Below are 18,365 nucleotides of genomic sequence, written 5' to 3'. Positions count from 1 at the left end.
CACATCTGAATATTGCATACAACAGGACAGCTATAAGAATCTTTCTTCTGACACTGCTTCAATAATCCTACACATACAACTATCTCACATAAACTCATATAATTTTTCTCCCCTCATTGTCAAAACATCCCAAACAATTTCAGAGATGCATTATCCAAATTAGTTTCCGTCTTACAAATCATCTTCTCAAACCCTTTTAGAGGATCACAGATGCAACGCAGTTTGGTATTTGATTACGGAAGCAGCTCACTGTTCTCACACCAATATTTTCAAATATCTCCCCATTTTGCAGCAGAAACAACAGGGGGGACTGCTACTCCCCCCTGTGCAGAATCAGACACAGTGCAGGGCAGGAGCCCTGCCAGGGCTTCCTCTCCTTCCCTGTTGTTGCTGCTCCCCAGTAGGTCCTCTTCAGTCACATGCTACATTACAAGGAAAAAACAGTCCCTGCTGCTTCTGAACCTGCTCCCTTGACTATCCATTAAATCCTTTTCAACATAACTCAGTAAGAGCTATGGTCATTTCACATTTACCACAGCATACACTGAGTACACAGTTGCTACAGTCATTGGCATGCTTCAAGTTCATGCCCTACCTTATCCTGTGACAACTTGTTCAAATACCTCTACCTTTAGTTATACAGGGAAGTTAAAAAAAAAAAAAAAAAAAAAGTACAACTAAGAAGGAAGATGAAAAACATTAATGTAGTACTCATTTTCTTTACTCGATAGCTAAGGAAGGTATAGCAGAATCCATGCTGCTCTGACCGACCACAACAGTTAGCAAAAACATCCAGAGCACCATGCATGGCAGATGCTGCCCTTGCCCACAACAGGTCCTTTTGTTCCTTCAGGCTGCAAAAGGCAAGTAGAGGAACAAGCTTTACACCTTTTTTATGGAAGGCTTCCTGGTGAGAAAAATGTGGTCAACTTGCATTTCTCTGATGCCTAAATACTGAAAGCAATCCAAATCAGAACAACCAGAACTCTCCAAAATATAAATCATCATGTACCTTTAAATAGATGGGACACAACCTAATCTAATTGTATACAGTAATTGCTAGAAGGACACTCAAACATCAAATGCAATTTCAAGACACAATCCTCTCTCCCATCCTACCTTCTCTCTCTCTCTTTTTTTTTTTCTTAAATAAATAAGCTTCTAAACATCCAGGATTTCTATCTGAATTGGCCTTTTCCTCTTCCAAAATGACATCAAAAATGAAGTAACACTATATCTGGTAGTATTTTCACTCTTTGCAACGTCTAAACTCCTGTATTAACTTTTGTTTTGCTGAAGTATTACTTCAGCTGTTACAGTTAGTGAGCCAGAATATTTTAAAATTTTGAAAAATCTGATTCTTGGAGCCTAAATTTTCTCACAAACTCTCAAGTCTGCATTTTGGCCCAATAAGCTCTTCTGTGTATTAAGTCATTTCAATAAAAAGAATACAAATCAACACTCTTACAACTTATTTTTAAATATTTAGAACTAGAATCTGATCTCACTGACTTTGGTTCATTTGTTCTGATTTTATACTTGGTATTCCCATGATACCAATGTGGCTCCTAAACAGAACAGGGGGAAGAGTGTAAAGAAAGAGGAAATTTAAACTGTGTGATTTTTCTGTCTGAGAGTCAAGGCTAGTCTCTCTTCCCTCTTTAAATATTTATTTATTTATTTCCTAATTGCATTCTGCCTGGTATTTTTGACAAATATGATCATTAATTATTTCTTCCTCTTAAGCTGGAAAACAAGAAACTAGAGGGAAACAAACTAGCTTTTAATAATTCATAACAGGTGGCTTATGAAAAAAACTAAGGTATTCAATCAATACTGTTTTAATCTATGACAGAAGTTTACTATAAGGTTGGACATAGCATTAGCCACTAGCATCCAGTTCTGTTTATGCATGCAGCATTTTTAATTATCATTTAATATTCCCAGCTGTGAGAGTGACAGTGAGATTCCTTCATTCATTCCTTAAGGTCTAAAACAACATGGGAACAAGGAGAGGAAAGTTCCATGTGTGATCTTGCCCCTATGGTTTCTTATGAAGTCAACCTACAAAGCCAAGAGGATGATTCAGCCACCATTTGTGTATTCATGCTTTCATTTTTCTGGAAGTGAACATAAATTTGGATTAATCAAACCAGCATCTTGCATCATCTCATTTTCCACATATCAACCAGAGTCATGTGTTAATGACTTTTGGGCTACTGAACCAGAACCACTTAAGAAGTTGTGATCATGAAGTGAAAAGCCTGCTACCCCATTACCTGTATCACAGAAATAAGTTTTTCATGAAATATAATATAAGCAAACTTCACAGAAAATTAAATTCACAATAGCTTTGTAAACTTGCTTTGTCTGTTGTCCATTGAAATATTAACCTCAAATTTATACAAGGTAGCTTTCTATGCATCTGTCTTTTTAACTCACAGGATTGCCAAAAAGCTCGTTTCTGAAAAGCCTGACAACATCCAAAGCAAGAAGGCATGTCTTCATATTTACATGTATTCATTACTAGAATTAAATATCCCAAACCACTTGCAACAGGTTTTACACAGAAACTGCAAAATACAGGCAAGAAAAAGTAGCTTCATTAACAGCTAGCCAGTTTTTCTTAGCAATCCTACATGAGCAAATAACCAGCTGTCAAGCTAAGCATCACACAGGGATTCTCCTTGGAAACTGTGTGGCCAAACTGAAACAACTGCAGTCCATACAAGAAAGAGACTCTACCTCCAAAGGAGTTTGTCCAGGCTATTTGTCTTATTCCTCAAACAGCACCCAAATTCCACTGAATCTGCCATCAAGCTGAAATGTAATCAAATGATTTTAGATAATACGTTATGAACGCCTCCACAACGTACTCACAAACTATGAATAAAACCATGAAAATCTCTATATTCACCACTTCATATTTCCATTTTGCAACACTCATTCACCCTGAGCATAAAATACCCAAATGGAAGTAACATAGGTTAAACTTAACAGTGACTACAGAGCTGAATAATTTTATTATCCATTTTATCAGAAAAGTACCAATAGCTTCCTTTTTAGCTTCTGTCTGAGATCACAGCTTAAATACTTATTAATCTGAGAGCTTGAGGAAAAAATATCAGCATTTACAACTCTCCTCTCTTACAACTCTTACTGTTATATAAATAACTGATAACGGATCTCTCCCTTGAAGGGGTCTGCAACCACTCAGTCAAGCATATCCTATTTTATCAAATCTTTCTAAACTATGCAAACAAAACTAGCAATTAAGTAATCTACCAATGTATCTTCTAATGTATTGGTGGCTAAATTTGAATAAAGGAAAAAACAACATTGACAGGTGTTCAAGCCTGTCAAGATCTATATAGGCAGCTCTGCTGAAGCCAATAAACATAAACAGGTACTATCACCAAAAAGGTGGTCCCTGCCCTTACACTCTCTTCCTTCCACCAGGATCACAGAGATGATGAATAAGCAGGACACAAAACAGCAACCGCCCCTTTTGGCAGCAATATGCAATATGTGCACTCAACAGATTTTCATAACATAGTAAGAACAGAATCCATTACTCAGACATCTTCTCCAAAAAGACCACCATTTCTCTAGCAAACTTTCTACTCCCATTAAACCTTCTACTACCACGTGAAATTGATATCAGGTTTTGTTGTTGTTGCTGTTGCTATAAAGCAAAGAGGAAAGATCTGTTTACAGACAGCTTAAATCTTTCCTTCTGTAGCCATACAGGCTCACTCCTGCTCACTGGGCCCTGTTCATTGACAGAAAAACACAAATCATATATGGGCAAGTATAAACTAGAATAGTCTTCCAGAATATAATCACTGAAAGTAGATGCATCTTCAGCAAGTTTTAGAGAGGAAGGCAATGCAACTTCAACATACTTCTACACACTCTAGACCTAGACTGTGGACTATCCATCCCATCTCTAGCACTGGCCCTTTCATGACCATTATCTAGTCACTTACCATCCTTTTCCCATTTCCTCATCTATAAAACAGGGGGAAAAAAGTGTTGCTTTTTTTTTTTAAGAAAAATTTTATTTTAAAAATCCATATAATTTCACAGACTTAGTGTAAGAGCACCCAGGTACAAGCAGAGGAGCTGCAAGGCAGAGCAAGCTGCTGGAGGCTGTAACCACCTAACTATGATGAGTAGCAGCCAGATTAGTCTGACTCCATCTTAATACACCAAGAACAAGTGGACTTCAGTCTATCTGAGGATTCCACTAGAAATTTCCTTTAAGTAAATATTATATCTTATGTGGAATGATGCATCTCCTTCCACAAAAGAGTTTTTAACCTTTCCCAAAAGGTTTCCCAAAACATCTGGTCACAGCTATTTTACAAATAGAATCAGACAACTTCCTCGCTTCCATGGAGTTTAAGACGGCATTTTTATAGTGTAGTTGTGCTTCCTACAGACACTTATGGCCTACTGAAAGATTACTTTCCTTAGCTCCCAAGCTTTTAGCTTAAGCAGAGAAAGGGAATCTTTTGCTTATAAACAACATAAAACTAACAAAGGGCTAAGAAATTGAAAGAGAAAACTCCATATTTGAGAGGACAATCAACAATATTCCTCATTTATTTATTTCTATGCTTTGTCCTTGTTATTATAGACACATGAATCATGAACATGGATATATATGAGTGTATTTTTTACCTATATCCTGATCTTTTTTAGAGGGAGGTAAGTATATTTACACTCATCCTTAAATGCATTCTATCAGGCAATCACCATGGGCATTTCAATTCCACTGGAAAATATTCCACTAATTTTAAAGGGTTGAATTATGCAATGTTCAGGGAAGAAATAGAGTTCTAAGCTTATTTGAAATGTTCTAAGCACTATATCCAAAAATAAAAGAAAGTTAAATATAGCTAGAAGTATGTTTCATAAAACAAATATATCATTACGTGAGTACTATGAGTAACTGGTAGGAAATGCTTTATTCTCTTTCTGTTAGTGTCTGCACACAGTCAGTGGGACAGGCCACGTACATAGTACAAGAGAAGCAAGGTACACTGGGAAAAGACAAAATCTGTTATTAGACCAACAGCTACAGTTGGGAAAATGATAAAACCTACAAACTACCTGGTATGTTAACCTTTAGCTATTAATAGGATCACCATTAGGATAGTTTAATAGTTAGCTATTTTTCAGCTATTCCCCTGATTAACATAATTAATTAAAATTCAGAGCAACTGATTAAAATCTCAATCCAGCTTGAAGCTGACTTGAATATGAAACCTGAACTTTAATCTTTTTAGGTGTCTTCCCCCTCAAGAATGTCCACTGCTTCATCATGGGCAAAGTGTTGCCTGCAATTTGCATACAAGCCATCACTTTTATATATTAACATAATGGCTAGTAGACAAATCTTTTAAAAAGAGAGAAGTGATAACCATAAGGGAAAAAAAGTTTTTATTCTAAACAGCTATAACATGAAACACCATTTTTCTTGGCTTATCATGTATATATCTGAAGATGGTAAAGAGGTACAATATAGAGCAATAAATATAAATATCCATGCATTTCAATTTATCTGTTTAAAAAAAAAATGTTTATAGATGCAATTTAAAATCAACAGCAGTTTGAAGCTAAACCTTAATCTGTAAATTACAGATTACTGTAGTCTGCTCTAATGCATTTCCACGAAAATTTTGACTGATATATTCAAGGTAGAAAAGGATATGATAAATTAATAGTAGCATCTGGATACAATATCTGAACATAAAGCTATTTCTCAAGATTTTTGAAGGCTGCATGAACATTTCAGTGAGTCTCCCAATATCACTCTAAAAATCCATATCTAGATCTATATCAGGTTTCTGCCCTTCAATAATGCATCTATTAAAAAAATTGTTCTGAAGAAATGACTGAATGAGGTTACAGTAGTTTTGTTTACTGGAATCAAACCATGACACCAGTTATATCTAAGCCAATTGATTTTACTGATGAGCCCTCTTCCCCCCCTTTTTTTTTATTTTATCTTGAAAACACAGCATGACAGAATACTTATATTTGTGATTTAATCACTTGTTTCTCCTCTCAGGTAACACAAGCAGCAAGCTTTGTATACTTTGTTCTAGTACACAAATAATAACCTGATCATGTAAGACTTCATAACATTAGTGCACTGTAATAATAATAAAAAAGTATTCAGTCATTCAAATATTCTACCCATTATTCCCACATCATTTTTTTTTTTTAAGATGGTTAACAGTCCTAATTGGAAGTGTCTCCTATGAAGTACAAAAGTAACTGATATCTGAACTATCTAATAAGAACCTTTCAATTGCAGGGTACGTACAGCTTATTGGAGCATGCCTCAATATTTCCATGTATTCAAAACTGACAAAAGCAGTGCATCTCCTGTAATTCACAAGCAAAGGTTGACTACTCTGTAGCATGTTTTGCTGTACTATGCAGTATATGACAGTCTCATTTACTGAAAGCAAATATGAATTGTTGGTTTCCATTGACTTGTAGACAGGGCAACATCTCCTAAAAAAAATCTCCTAAACATTATACTATTACCTACCTATTAGTCTCGACTTTTTTTTTTAATAATATAATTTAATAATCTTTAAAAATTAAGCAGTTAGTTCTTCCCTTTCAAACAGTAATAAGACTGTCATAGCCTTTTCGTATTTACATGGTCTGAGGCACAGCTGAAAATGGCATCAGTTATGTCATTACATTGGTTCTTCTTTCAGGTGGTGGCAGGGAAGCCTGATTGCTGACAATTCTTAAAGCTTGTCTTTGGTACATATATAGTCTCTCTGGGACTTGAATCTGAAAAATGGTATTTCATTGGTTATCACAATCAACTGATTTATATAATGGATCAAAGTACAAATACCAGGATGACAACTTTACCTTGTTTGGCTACTAAGCACCATATTTTTTTTTCCATATTTTCCACAGCAACTAGTAGAAGAATCTCAAGAATTTATTCTTATACTGACACGTTATCAGCTACTGATGAAATTATTCTGGTAGTCTGTTCTGTTCACATATTATGTTACACACAGCAAGCATTTGAGAAATTTAAGTATATTGAAAGGTGTATTACCAGTGTTGACACTGTCACAACCACAGAAGAACACAACATAACCAACTATAGAATGTAATAGTCTGATTGCATTGCAAGTTTAAACATATAATGTTCTCTGTATAGTGGGCCAAAAAAACAGTAGGTAACCCCAAAATAAAATCCGACTTTAGGTATCGAAGGCTTAGCTCTAGAGTCACCCTAGTAGCAATTATTTTTAGATATATTGAAAATACTTCTTCAAGAATACTGAACTTACTTTTTCTATTTCAACAGTAGTTGAAATAACAAGAGTGTGGACATTATACAACTAATGTACTAACAGTAACTCTTCTAGGACTGCCCTGCACCACACCACGCCAGGCCTTTTTCCTCAAGGTGGCAATTTCCATTCCTGTGTTACCACCAGATGCCATCAGATGACACCTCTTATTGTTTTCACGCAGCTGAATTCCTACAGTTCAAAGGATCTGTAACCACACTGTTCTTCTAAACTTAACATTTACCTCCAGTTCCTCTGAGGGTTGAAAAGGCATTTTGCTTGGCCGTATGCACCACAGGAAAACACTGTGGTCTACAACTACTGTAAATTTCCTTCTCTAGTAGATACACTTTATAGGCCTACAAGGCCTTCACAATTGATTCCAGATATAACTTTGCCTCATTTAATTTATGTTCTCATTAAAATCTGTGCCACATGTATTCAGCAGCCTTGAAGACACCACTGATTACTACGAATGGACCAGATCCAAGCACTGCGAAGACGGCTCTGAAGTCCTCCCTCAGCAGTTAAAGCCTTTCAGTTTTTCTCTGCTCCAACTCACTCACTCTGCTGCTACACGCCAAAATGCTGTATGGATTTCAGAGTCCACTAACCACTATATTTTCTCCAGGTTTGTGGGAAAGAAAGTTTTCCAGCATTCAATTTTGTGGATAAGACTCCAAGCCTGTCTCACTTACAGTGAAAAAAGACTGTGGCAACTCATAATTTGCATGAAACAGTCATACTGTACCATAAATCCTCAAAATAATGTTATTTGTCCTATGCCACACACAAACAAATGAAGTCATTGCATACACAAAGATAACCTGAGTTCTTGCAGAAATAATAAATAAAATACTGAAGAGGCATTCCCCCCACCAGAATTATCAAAAAGCATCTGATGATATTCTAAATGAGGTTAAACAAAAACCTGCTAAATATTTTGCTCCTGGCATTTTATGCAATATGTCTTCAGGGTAAGCTACCTAGAATCAGCCTGTAGCCAATATACATCTCAAGTCACCACTGAAGTGTGGGGGGGGGTTGTTTTGTTTTGGGGCGCTTTGGGGGCTCCTCTTCCCCCCCCCCCAAATTACAAACAGGTGTTTGAATATGACTAAGATTGTTCAGCTAGGCCACCTTTGGTTTAGCACTTTTTTCCTCCACTGTGTGGCACCAGAAGGAATTTTGATAATGTCTTAAGCAAACAAGCCCCTTGCTTAGAGGGCAATGCTGCATCACCCTCATCACACAGCTCAAACTCTTCATTTGTCTGCGAAATCATTCTGTAGAAGCAGCTGCTCTTCAGAGTAACTACTTCCTTTGAATAACTGCTCTGTATGCCTCTATTGAGAGGATATCTTTTTATCTCATCCCTTCTGACAAACTTTGAAAATCTTTTTACAGTGGACTTTACCCTCGAGGTCTGATTTTAAGCTGCACCCTCCTTGTTAACTACATTATAATTGCTCTCAGCCAAAACCTGTTTTTCTCCTGGCGGTAAGCTCAGCTAGACAACACTGATGAGGCAATTTGTGGACTGAGACGTTCTGGCAGGCACATTTCAGTAACGTATTGCTTTTGAGGTATTATTGGACATACCAGATTATTTCAGAAATACTACAGGAGTAACTCCTCTCTGTCACCCTACAGGCACAGCAGAGGTCACAAAAACTGTCCTCCAAAGCCCATGCTTGCCCTTATTAGCATCCAGCTCTGTCTCAATACTACCTAAGAACACACTCGTTCTATTCGCAGTCTCTTGCACGTGCTGGATGACGTGCAATCCCAGTAAAAAGCTGGAAAATACCAGTCATTATCAGCATGGAGAGAACCCAAGCTTTGCATTTTGTCTACAGCAGACACCGATGAAACAAAACTGGTGTGTATTGTACTTCCCAGGCCTTCCCCACCTTCCACATAGGCAGTTTTCAAAAAGACAGTTTTTAGATCCTGGACCCAACAACACTACTAATTTCCAGTCAGAACTCTCCAATACATACTTGGACAACTCTACGATTTTGTTAATAACCACTGATGATAGCCCTTTACCCATCAACATCACCTTATTTACTGGTGTGACTTCTCTATTGGCAATTTTGCCCTTAAGGTCTTTGCTTCTACACTTGCTACAAGCTTCAATTGACTTAAGACCACTTAGTAGACTATCTCTGATATAAAGAACTTCTTACTCTGTATGTCTCCCAAACTCCCAAAAACGGGAGCATGTCTCTAATTTTTAGCCATTTTACTAATAATTTCTTAAAGGAGTTGCCATGAGCCTCAGAGTTAGTTTTCAACTTTTTTTTTTTCAAACACAAATTTTATTCACCACTTGAAATTTTGCACACCACCCCGTCCAAAGCTTTAAGCCCCACGTTTTCTTCTTCATCAACATATTGTGAATTGCCCCTATTAATTCCCAAATAAAGTTCCATTTATCAACTCACTTCTTCCAAAGCCTCGTGACTAGGCATTTGTCCCTCTCAGGCTCAGCAGAGCAAGTCCCAAGATACATGCAAACAACTACCAGGATCCCTTCTCCTGTTGTCTCCTAACTCATCGTTCCTCCTGGTACAGGTTTCAAAGAGACAGTAACTACTTCAAAGTAGTCACTAGTCCTCGTGACATTATCAGTAAGATTCATACTTGGAAGCTGCTGATAAAGACCTTTAGAGTTAGACTAAAAAAAAAAAAAAAAAAAGCTGCTAGATGATTTTTCTATTTCTGAAAACAAGTTTAATAACTAAAAACAGCATAAGAAAACCTTAGAGAACTTTTTTTTTTTTAAACAGAAATAGTGCCTGTAGCCCAAGATAACCATGAAATATTCCAAATACCTGCCTGAACTTCCTTTACTTACTTCTGACAAAGCAGTTTCTATCACAGCAAGTCACCTAAAAATATATAAGCAGCAAGTTCACTAGGAGGCCTGTCAGCCTTATTATACCATACTGAGTATAAAAGTATTAATTAACAAATTTGCAGGAAAGTAGCTTACTCTCCCCTACAGTGTAGAGAAGAAAAAAAGAAAAAAAAAAAACAGTCAAGACAATAAATCAGATTGCTTAAATTTTACAATACCTAGCATGCTTCAATTTATAACCCATCCTACCTTGTGTTTCTCCTGTAATAGCAGACAAGTAGCAAAAATAATGCAGTAGCCCTTTTGGTTTTAATTGTTCTAAAAATGGTTTTAAGTTTAAGAGGAACATACAATTAATTATCAAACTGCAATCCATGAAAGTTATACCAGATTACAGAAATCATTTGTGCATAGAAGTGTTGAAATGTTACTGCTGAAGTAAAAGAATCTTTCAAAAAAAGTAAATACTGGAAAAACATGGAAATCCTCTTCTCTCATGATGAAGTTTCTCACTGTATTTCGCATGTCAAAAAACACAAGCTCGACTGCAGCAGAACATTCCACAGCTGACTGTGCAAAGGACAAACAGCAAGTGTTAAGTATTAAACCAACACAAACAGCAAATCAATTTTCCAGACCAACTTTTCAGAGCATTTCAAAATGTCAAAATGGAAGGAAAGAGGCAAGAGAGGGCAACTAGCAAAAATCAAACCACCGTGCTCTTCTGTAGATAAATCATTCAACATTAGGTGAATGTGACAGACATAAGGAATTAAAATTACTAAATAATAATGAATTATGCAAATTATGACTGAATTGGAAATAGTTTCCAAAATCCCAGGAGTTAAACACCAGACATACCATTCAAAATACAGAGCATTTCTATCAAAGTTAGCACTGAAGCTTCTCGGCATACATCGGTTTTAAGTGATTTTAAGCTACTGAATCATAGCATTTGATATACAGAAATTTTTGAATTAGTCTATATAATCTCAATACGCAAGAATTAAGATAGTACGTGCACCTAATTTTGCACTCTCACTATGATGTTCTTCAAATACAGAGTAGCTTGCTGATTGCTGGAGGCACCTTCCCACACATGAGCCTCTCCCTTCTGCAGCACATGGAGGGCTGGAGCGGCCCCTTAGCAACTCACCACCAAAGGTTTTGGAGGCCCACTCTAGCTTCCCTGCGTGCTTTGAACGCGCCAACGCACACGCAAGGAGCAGGCCGTGGATCTGTAGGCACGCCTCCAGGCACTTCCCAAAACAGGGCAGGGTTTGGTACAAACACTGCCACATTTTGCTTCGCCGGCCCTTCTCCAGATGCGCTGCAGAATCCTGCTTCTGCAAAGTGCAGTTCCACGGGAAAGGGATTTGCCTGACAAACAGCTGAAACATTCAAGCCGCACTTTGTAATGGAGAGGATAAGAAGGGAGATTTGAGGATTTTGATATTTTCCAAAGGGATAGGTTTTGAACTTAACAATAGGAGTGTCACATTCTCTTCCATCTGTATCAGGCACATTTCAATAGGGAGATCTTGCCACACGCTAGGCACCTCTGCAGTTTACTGATGGAGGAATGTCAATGTTAGCTGGAAAAACTGTAGGCAAGATTGCTCTTCCAAAGTATGCTGTGGGCTTAGTAAAACAGAGTGCAAGAACCACTACTCATACGCAGCAAAAGGTAGCTGCATAGATCCACAAATCTGTCAAATAAAATTTATATTTTCATCCCCCCCCAAAAAAAAAACAAAAAAAAACAGAGCAAGACTTGGGAGGGAGAGAGGAGAAGGTATTTCACCTTTCAAATTCCCAACTGTTTTTCTGTGTTGTTTTTTTTAACTGGCTGAAATTAACGTTTTCCGTAAATTTTAAAATTTTTCCAACTCCACACCACCTCAAACTTTTATTAATTTTTGTAAACCTCCGCAAAGAGAGGAGGGCTGGTAAACTGAACTGAAAAGATTTCAGTTTTGCAGGTAACACATACAGAATTTAGAATCAAAAAGCTTGTACAACCTTAAATAAGCCAGACACTTCCTCTCTCTGTAACATACTCCACATTTAAAAGAACGCCCACATTGCTAATGTGTATTTACCCCTCTTCTGTCTAGTCCGGGCTACAAGCTCAAAAAAAAAAAAATCACTTCCATATATACACCATTTTAAATAGCTAATCTCAGGAACTGAAGCAAGTGAACAGATACTCACTATTACAAAGACAAACGAATACATTTTAAACTGGTAAATCCACAGATTGTGTAAAGAGAGGGAAAGGGAGTATGGAATACCTGGATTTCTTTGTTTTAATTTACAGTTTTTGTATATGTTTTTTACTGCCACCTCCTGGCCATAGTTAGACCTATTAAAGCACACACAAATTTAAACCTAAATTATTTTGAAGGTTTTTCACTTGAGACATGGGAAAGAGAGGAAAATTAAAGGGTGATCTTGAAAAAACCCAGTAATAAAGCAAAAACGTCACCAATTGTGAAGGATACTTTTTAAAGCTTTTTTGACTTCCTTCACAAAGGAGGAGAAAGGCTTAATCAAAACAAGTGGTAATACGACACTACTGAGGCTTCATAGAAATTAAGGATCTAAAGTCTGACAAGCTAAGGACAGCTGGTTTCCAGAAGCACAGCAAGAAAGTAGAGCGTAAGACTACAAAAGAATCTCTTCCAGGCTGTACTAATTTCTACCGAAATGGGAAAGGATAAAGCAGGTTCCTACATGTCAAAGAAACACCAACTATCTACAAAACTCCTGCTCCACTGCAAGCGTAAGAGCCTAAGCTCTGCAAGCCAGAGAAAGCTCACCTGAACATTAGCTATCTGCTGAGCAATTCTTGCCACCCTCTTTCCTGAAGGCCCCAAAAGTGGCCTTCGTGTGTTTCATTACCAAGAGATATTCGATGGTCACAAGAGTGGCAACATCTACAGCTTTCAATGAACTTTATAGCTACGTGAGCTAATTTGGCATAGAGTTCAAACATCTCTGTGGCAAGCAAAGCAGGCAGCATCTCCCCCAACTACCATTAAGATAGGTTCCAGGTAGTCAGAAGATGGCAAAAATTTTGGAGACAAAAAACACACAAATCCCTCCTTCAGGCCCATACTCAAATGACTAGAGGGAAAAAAAGGAAAAGAAGAAAAAGAAAAAGTGCTTTTCTACAAGGCAGGAAGAAGCAAAGCATTTACTTCAAGTCTTTAGTTAAAGTTTTTTCTCCACTTTGTTTTAATCATTTTATTTCCTTGTAGTTGGTCACTGATTATTTACAAAAGGAATGTGCTTCTGCAAACAAGCCTGATACACCTTTAACGCAAGTTACTGCATATATGAAGCATTATATTTCAAGAGAAATGAAAACTCTGAGTTAGAAAATTAATGAGCCACATTTTCAAAAACCAGCAAATGGCATTTTTCTGACATGTTTCTTTTGGTTGTACCTAACTGAACTTAGAACTACCACCCAAGACCGTATGTCAACAAAAAGAAGACAGCATCCATATGTGCGACACCTGTGAAATCACACCATTTAAACATCTGGCAAAACATATTTATTGTGTGGTTAAATTTAAAATTAATGTTGCATTTATAATTAGTTTACAATAATTACAGGGAAGAGCTTTTTTTCCTTAAAAATCAACTGCCATTCTTACAAGAAAAACTTTTGGAATTTATAAACATAGTAGAAAACATCATAAAATTTCAGATGCTTGTAAGCCATCTCCAACATAGGCTGCTTTATATAAACAGATTTTATAACATCACATCTCACATAAAATGTGACCACCTCCATTTGTTAGAACAATTTACATGCACTTGCGTGACACCATGCTACGAGCAACTTAACTCCACATTCTTGTCCAAACAAATCTAATCTCTTCCTTACAACAAGCGTTCCAGAGCCTTGAAGTTGATTTTAGCCAAGAGTATTTTTGGACTATCTTTGGAATGCTTGCTGGGGGGGAGTGAAGGGGGACTGGAAGAAACACAAGCAAGCAATAATCAAATAGAGATGGAAGTCAAACCCCACTTTAGGCGTTCTCCAAAAAATGAGACTGTTTCTTATAAATTACCGCTTCACTAGTGCCAACCTTGACTAAAATGTTTACCAAATTAATGCTCTCCTGTAGAGTCAACCTCCATGAAAAATGGCACTTTCATCTCCTCTACTAATTTATGTTATTCCATCCGTATGTACATGCATGTTGGACATAAATTTCTGATTCATAACCTGCTGTATGCCTAGCTTTCCTATTTCTCATAAAAATTGCCACTTACAATGGGCAGGTAGAGGTTTTCTACTAAACTTTGCTTTAAAAAAAAAGTATAAAAAAATCTGAAAATAAAATCAGGAGCTTTCATGTCTTAACTCAGATGTAGATTCTACCTTTTTCCCTGCTCATACTTTTTTTTACCTCCTTTATTCAAGTGACTGATCCACAGCTTGCCTGATGTCACAGATCATAAGCTCTTCAGAGAAAGGCAGTTAGACTGATTTTCTGTGTAGAAAAGAGCCATTCACATTTACAATACTATAGAAATGGCAAACAGCACACATACAATTTCCCTTACAAATTGCTTTGGTTCTCTTAACATTTAAAAGTTTAAAGTAGTTAAAGTTTAAATCTCTGCCAAAACATAACAACAACCTAATTTAGGTTTTGCTGTATTGTCTTTGCTCTATTTGCTAGTCACTGATCATAGTGCAATAGATGATAAAATCTTCTCAGCCTTCCTACTACTGCTCAGAAGTTATGGATATTGTTAACTTGAGAGTTTTATTCCATTATTTGCAAAAACAGAAGTCAAATGGATGAGTTAAAAGATACAAAGTCAAGAGGAACACAAGGAGCATGTTCTCAGAAGGTTTCCTCCACAGATAAAGGACGGCCGTCAGTGAAGAGGAAAATAACCTTTACTAGTCATGGTCAGAGGTTCTTCTCCATTGCAAAACCCAAAAGAGAGAGCAAGTCTGCCTGTGATGAAACATAGTCTGTTAATCAGAATTAGGTAATTTAAAGCAACTACTTTTCCAGAAAGACCAATTGCCACTCTTCTAAATTCCAAAAGGTTGTTTGTAATCATGGCTCATAAGCACATGAAATTTTGTGTTTTCTACTACCTCCAGCACAGATATTTTGCATTGTTAACATGCAAGATTTCACAGTGCATTTGTATAATGTAAAATGCGATCAACTTTATTTCTTTTTCTCTCTGATGTGCATTCTGTTCCTCATTTGCCCACACTGAGAGAATGTATTAAATCCCACAAACCTTATTGAAAAACAGGGAGGTTATAAGATCAAATTTCTTAGCTTTCATAAAGCATTCGGCTATTATATTGATGGCCACAGGAACATTATAAATAATTTAAATAAATCCTACTGGTCTCATCTTCCCTCCAAGACTTGAACAAAGGGATCTATATAGATTTAATGAGTAACAAAAATTAATTAAACAGGAAGGGTGAGAAAATGCAGGCATATATTCCAAGGTGTCCCAGAAGCTTTAAAGTACTGCCTTACGTAATAGTGGAAAAGACTGCAAAAGTCAAACATCTTATAAGATCTAGAACCAATTCCGAACTTTCAGCAAGTTTCAAAGGTAAGGACAGTCTAGAATTTTAGCTCTAGCAGTAATTTTGTAGCCAAATATTAGTTAAAAATGCCATATTTAAAATGCTTGCTGCTCTGTCTATGAAGACACTGACCTTGCCTGCTTCCCAACCCCTTTGCAACCATCTTGCCAAAGGTTATAAAGTCTCCTGGCAGAGATCCCATTTTCTTTTAAACCTCTCTTGTAAAATAGCTGTGCGTTCCAATTAACACAGAGCTGACAATAACTCAGCCTTTCTTGTGTATTATAATCAAGGCATAATCCCAAACCCAGACTCTGCTTACAAGCATAGCAACCTCTCTAAGCTATACTTCTCACTTCCCAGAAGCCCTTAATTTTTCACATCTGCAGACTGGAGATGAATGACTCAGCTACAAGAATTAGACACCACCACGCAGATTCTGGTAAATAATAATATGAAATTTTTTCATTGTCATTTTAGTTATAGCCACAACACTATGGAGGGAAGAAAAAGTGGTGGGGTGGGGGGGAAGAAGGTCAAGTTTGTACTTTACCTCCCCTTTCCCAGTTTGCAAGATCACTGGGAACTTTTCTATATAAGGATTCTTTTCTAAATGCCCTTGAAGCCTGAAGTCCGATTTTGAGCTTAGGCACAGGAACATAAAATGCTAACATGCAAGTGATTAAGCCAGAAAAAAAATAAGTCTGAGATAAAAATAATAATAATAATGTTTTTCAGGAGTGGCATGTCAAAACCAAATACTAACATGTGTTTACATCCCCAAGGCCAGGACTGAATATGAGAAAAGTTATTTCCTGACTAATCTTCTATAAAGTAAACTTTAAAGGCCACATTGGCCACAGTTTTTTTTTTTTTTTTTTTAAATAACAACTCTAGTAAATACAAATGTGGTAGCACGTTAATGGATAATACTGCTGCTGGTAACACCAAAAGGTAGTACAGAGTGTTCCTAACTACATATTCCTGTTAATAAGACTATCAGAATTACCTTAATTAGCATCACTTGTCCGCATTGAACTCCAAAAAAAAAAAAAAAAAGTGTCACAGATAAAAATTCTGCAGTTAGAGACAGGCATATTTTTTGTACTTCACAGTTAATAAACTCTAGGATTTTTAATCACATAACACTATCCCTCCTCACTCTCTCCAAGAAAAATATAGATCTGTTCAAAGTGTTATAATTACAATCTGGTTTGCATCCATAGCAAAAGGTACAAAGAACCCATAAAATTAAAATTGTGATTAGCAAAAGCAGACTATACTCCCCACACAACGTTGATAGGACCAAGAATTCAGAAAACACAGCCATGGAACTACAATAAAGAGAATAATTTGCAGATAATAAATGTTGATCATTTGCATCTTTAATGCCACCTAATAATACTACATATGTAATTACAGTGGAAGGATATAATTAGGATGATGTATCTAGAACAGGCAGCACTTTCAGTGGTTTATGAAAAAGAAGGTACTAACCAACACGAAGTAACCTACAGACCTGCTTTGATACAAACATGCGCTGGTGTCAAACTCCTGAGCAGATATCACTGTAGAAACCTTCGGATGGAACTGATGCCATCAAAAGGGATTTCACAGTTACCTTGAGCAAAAAATAAAATTATTTCTTTTCAGCTATTTTATCAGCCTTCCCTTTCCAAGTCTTCCAGCATAAAATTAATAACATCAGCAACAGACTGCCTCCCTATTTGCCTAACACTAAAGGAGGAGTATTGAAGGGAAAAAAAATTGCAATAGGAAAAACACATCCGCCATGCTGACATACTAACTATATTGTGCTCATGTTTATAAAAAGGTTTCCCCATGCTACCCAAGGAAAGTTACCAACTGCCTAACTACTGCTAAAGGATTTATAACTGGGAAAACAGTCATTTTAAGTTGAATCAAGAAAGGGATGTAGATTTGATTACTTTTAATCACTTCTAATCAAAAACAACATCACAACTACAAGCATGCAAAATCCTTTAAGGTAACATTACAGCCTTTTTGAGACGTTCAAACCAGGTATTAATAAAGTGTCAAGGAGGCCACAGGAGACCGAACACAGGAGCTCGGGGATGTTTTCACAGCAGAGGCTTACTGAGGTTACTGGCACATGAGTGGGTCGAGCCTGAGTACGGCCGAATATGGGAGTGCACGTTTCCTTGGCTCGATGGCTCCTTGTCCCCCTTCTTCCCTCACAGTGCCCATCCTGGCCAGGCCTTCCTCCCCCTCCTCGCCCCTGCGCCGCACCATGGGCAATGCTTTCCTGCTGGATTATCAGGCTGAACTGGCAAACCAGGAACAGGTGGGATGGTGCCAGGAGAAGAGGAGAAATGACAGGCCATGGAAGTGTCAATTCAGGTCAGCTTAAAGCCATCAAAGCTCTGATTTCTCACCTTACCAACTCCCCTTTCCCCCCAAACAAGAAAACCCCCACCAATCTGCTAGTGTAGTTTACTTACCCGGATTACCACAGTCACAGAATGGAGGGAATGGAAATGTGAGATACAAGGGAGAAAAAACAGGACGAACTTGCCATCAGACT

The 18,365-nt window shown here is 37.2% G+C and overlaps 1 protein-coding gene across 4 annotated transcripts in view; it reads right to left on the bottom strand.

Annotated features, from left to right (window-relative positions):
* PTPRK (protein tyrosine phosphatase receptor type K) overlaps positions 1–18,365 on the bottom strand; it is a 417,845-nt gene that overhangs the window by 379,893 nt on the left and 19,587 nt on the right. The gene's annotated exons all lie outside the window — the stretch shown is intronic.

The sequence above is a fragment of the Apteryx mantelli genome, chromosome 3, assembly GCF_036417845.1.
Source record: "Apteryx mantelli isolate bAptMan1 chromosome 3, bAptMan1.hap1, whole genome shotgun sequence".
Classification (NCBI taxonomy): domain Eukaryota; kingdom Metazoa; phylum Chordata; class Aves; order Apterygiformes; family Apterygidae; genus Apteryx; species Apteryx mantelli.
Note: the sequence above shows the minus strand (reverse complement) of the source record. Positions and strands in the feature narration are given on the sequence as shown.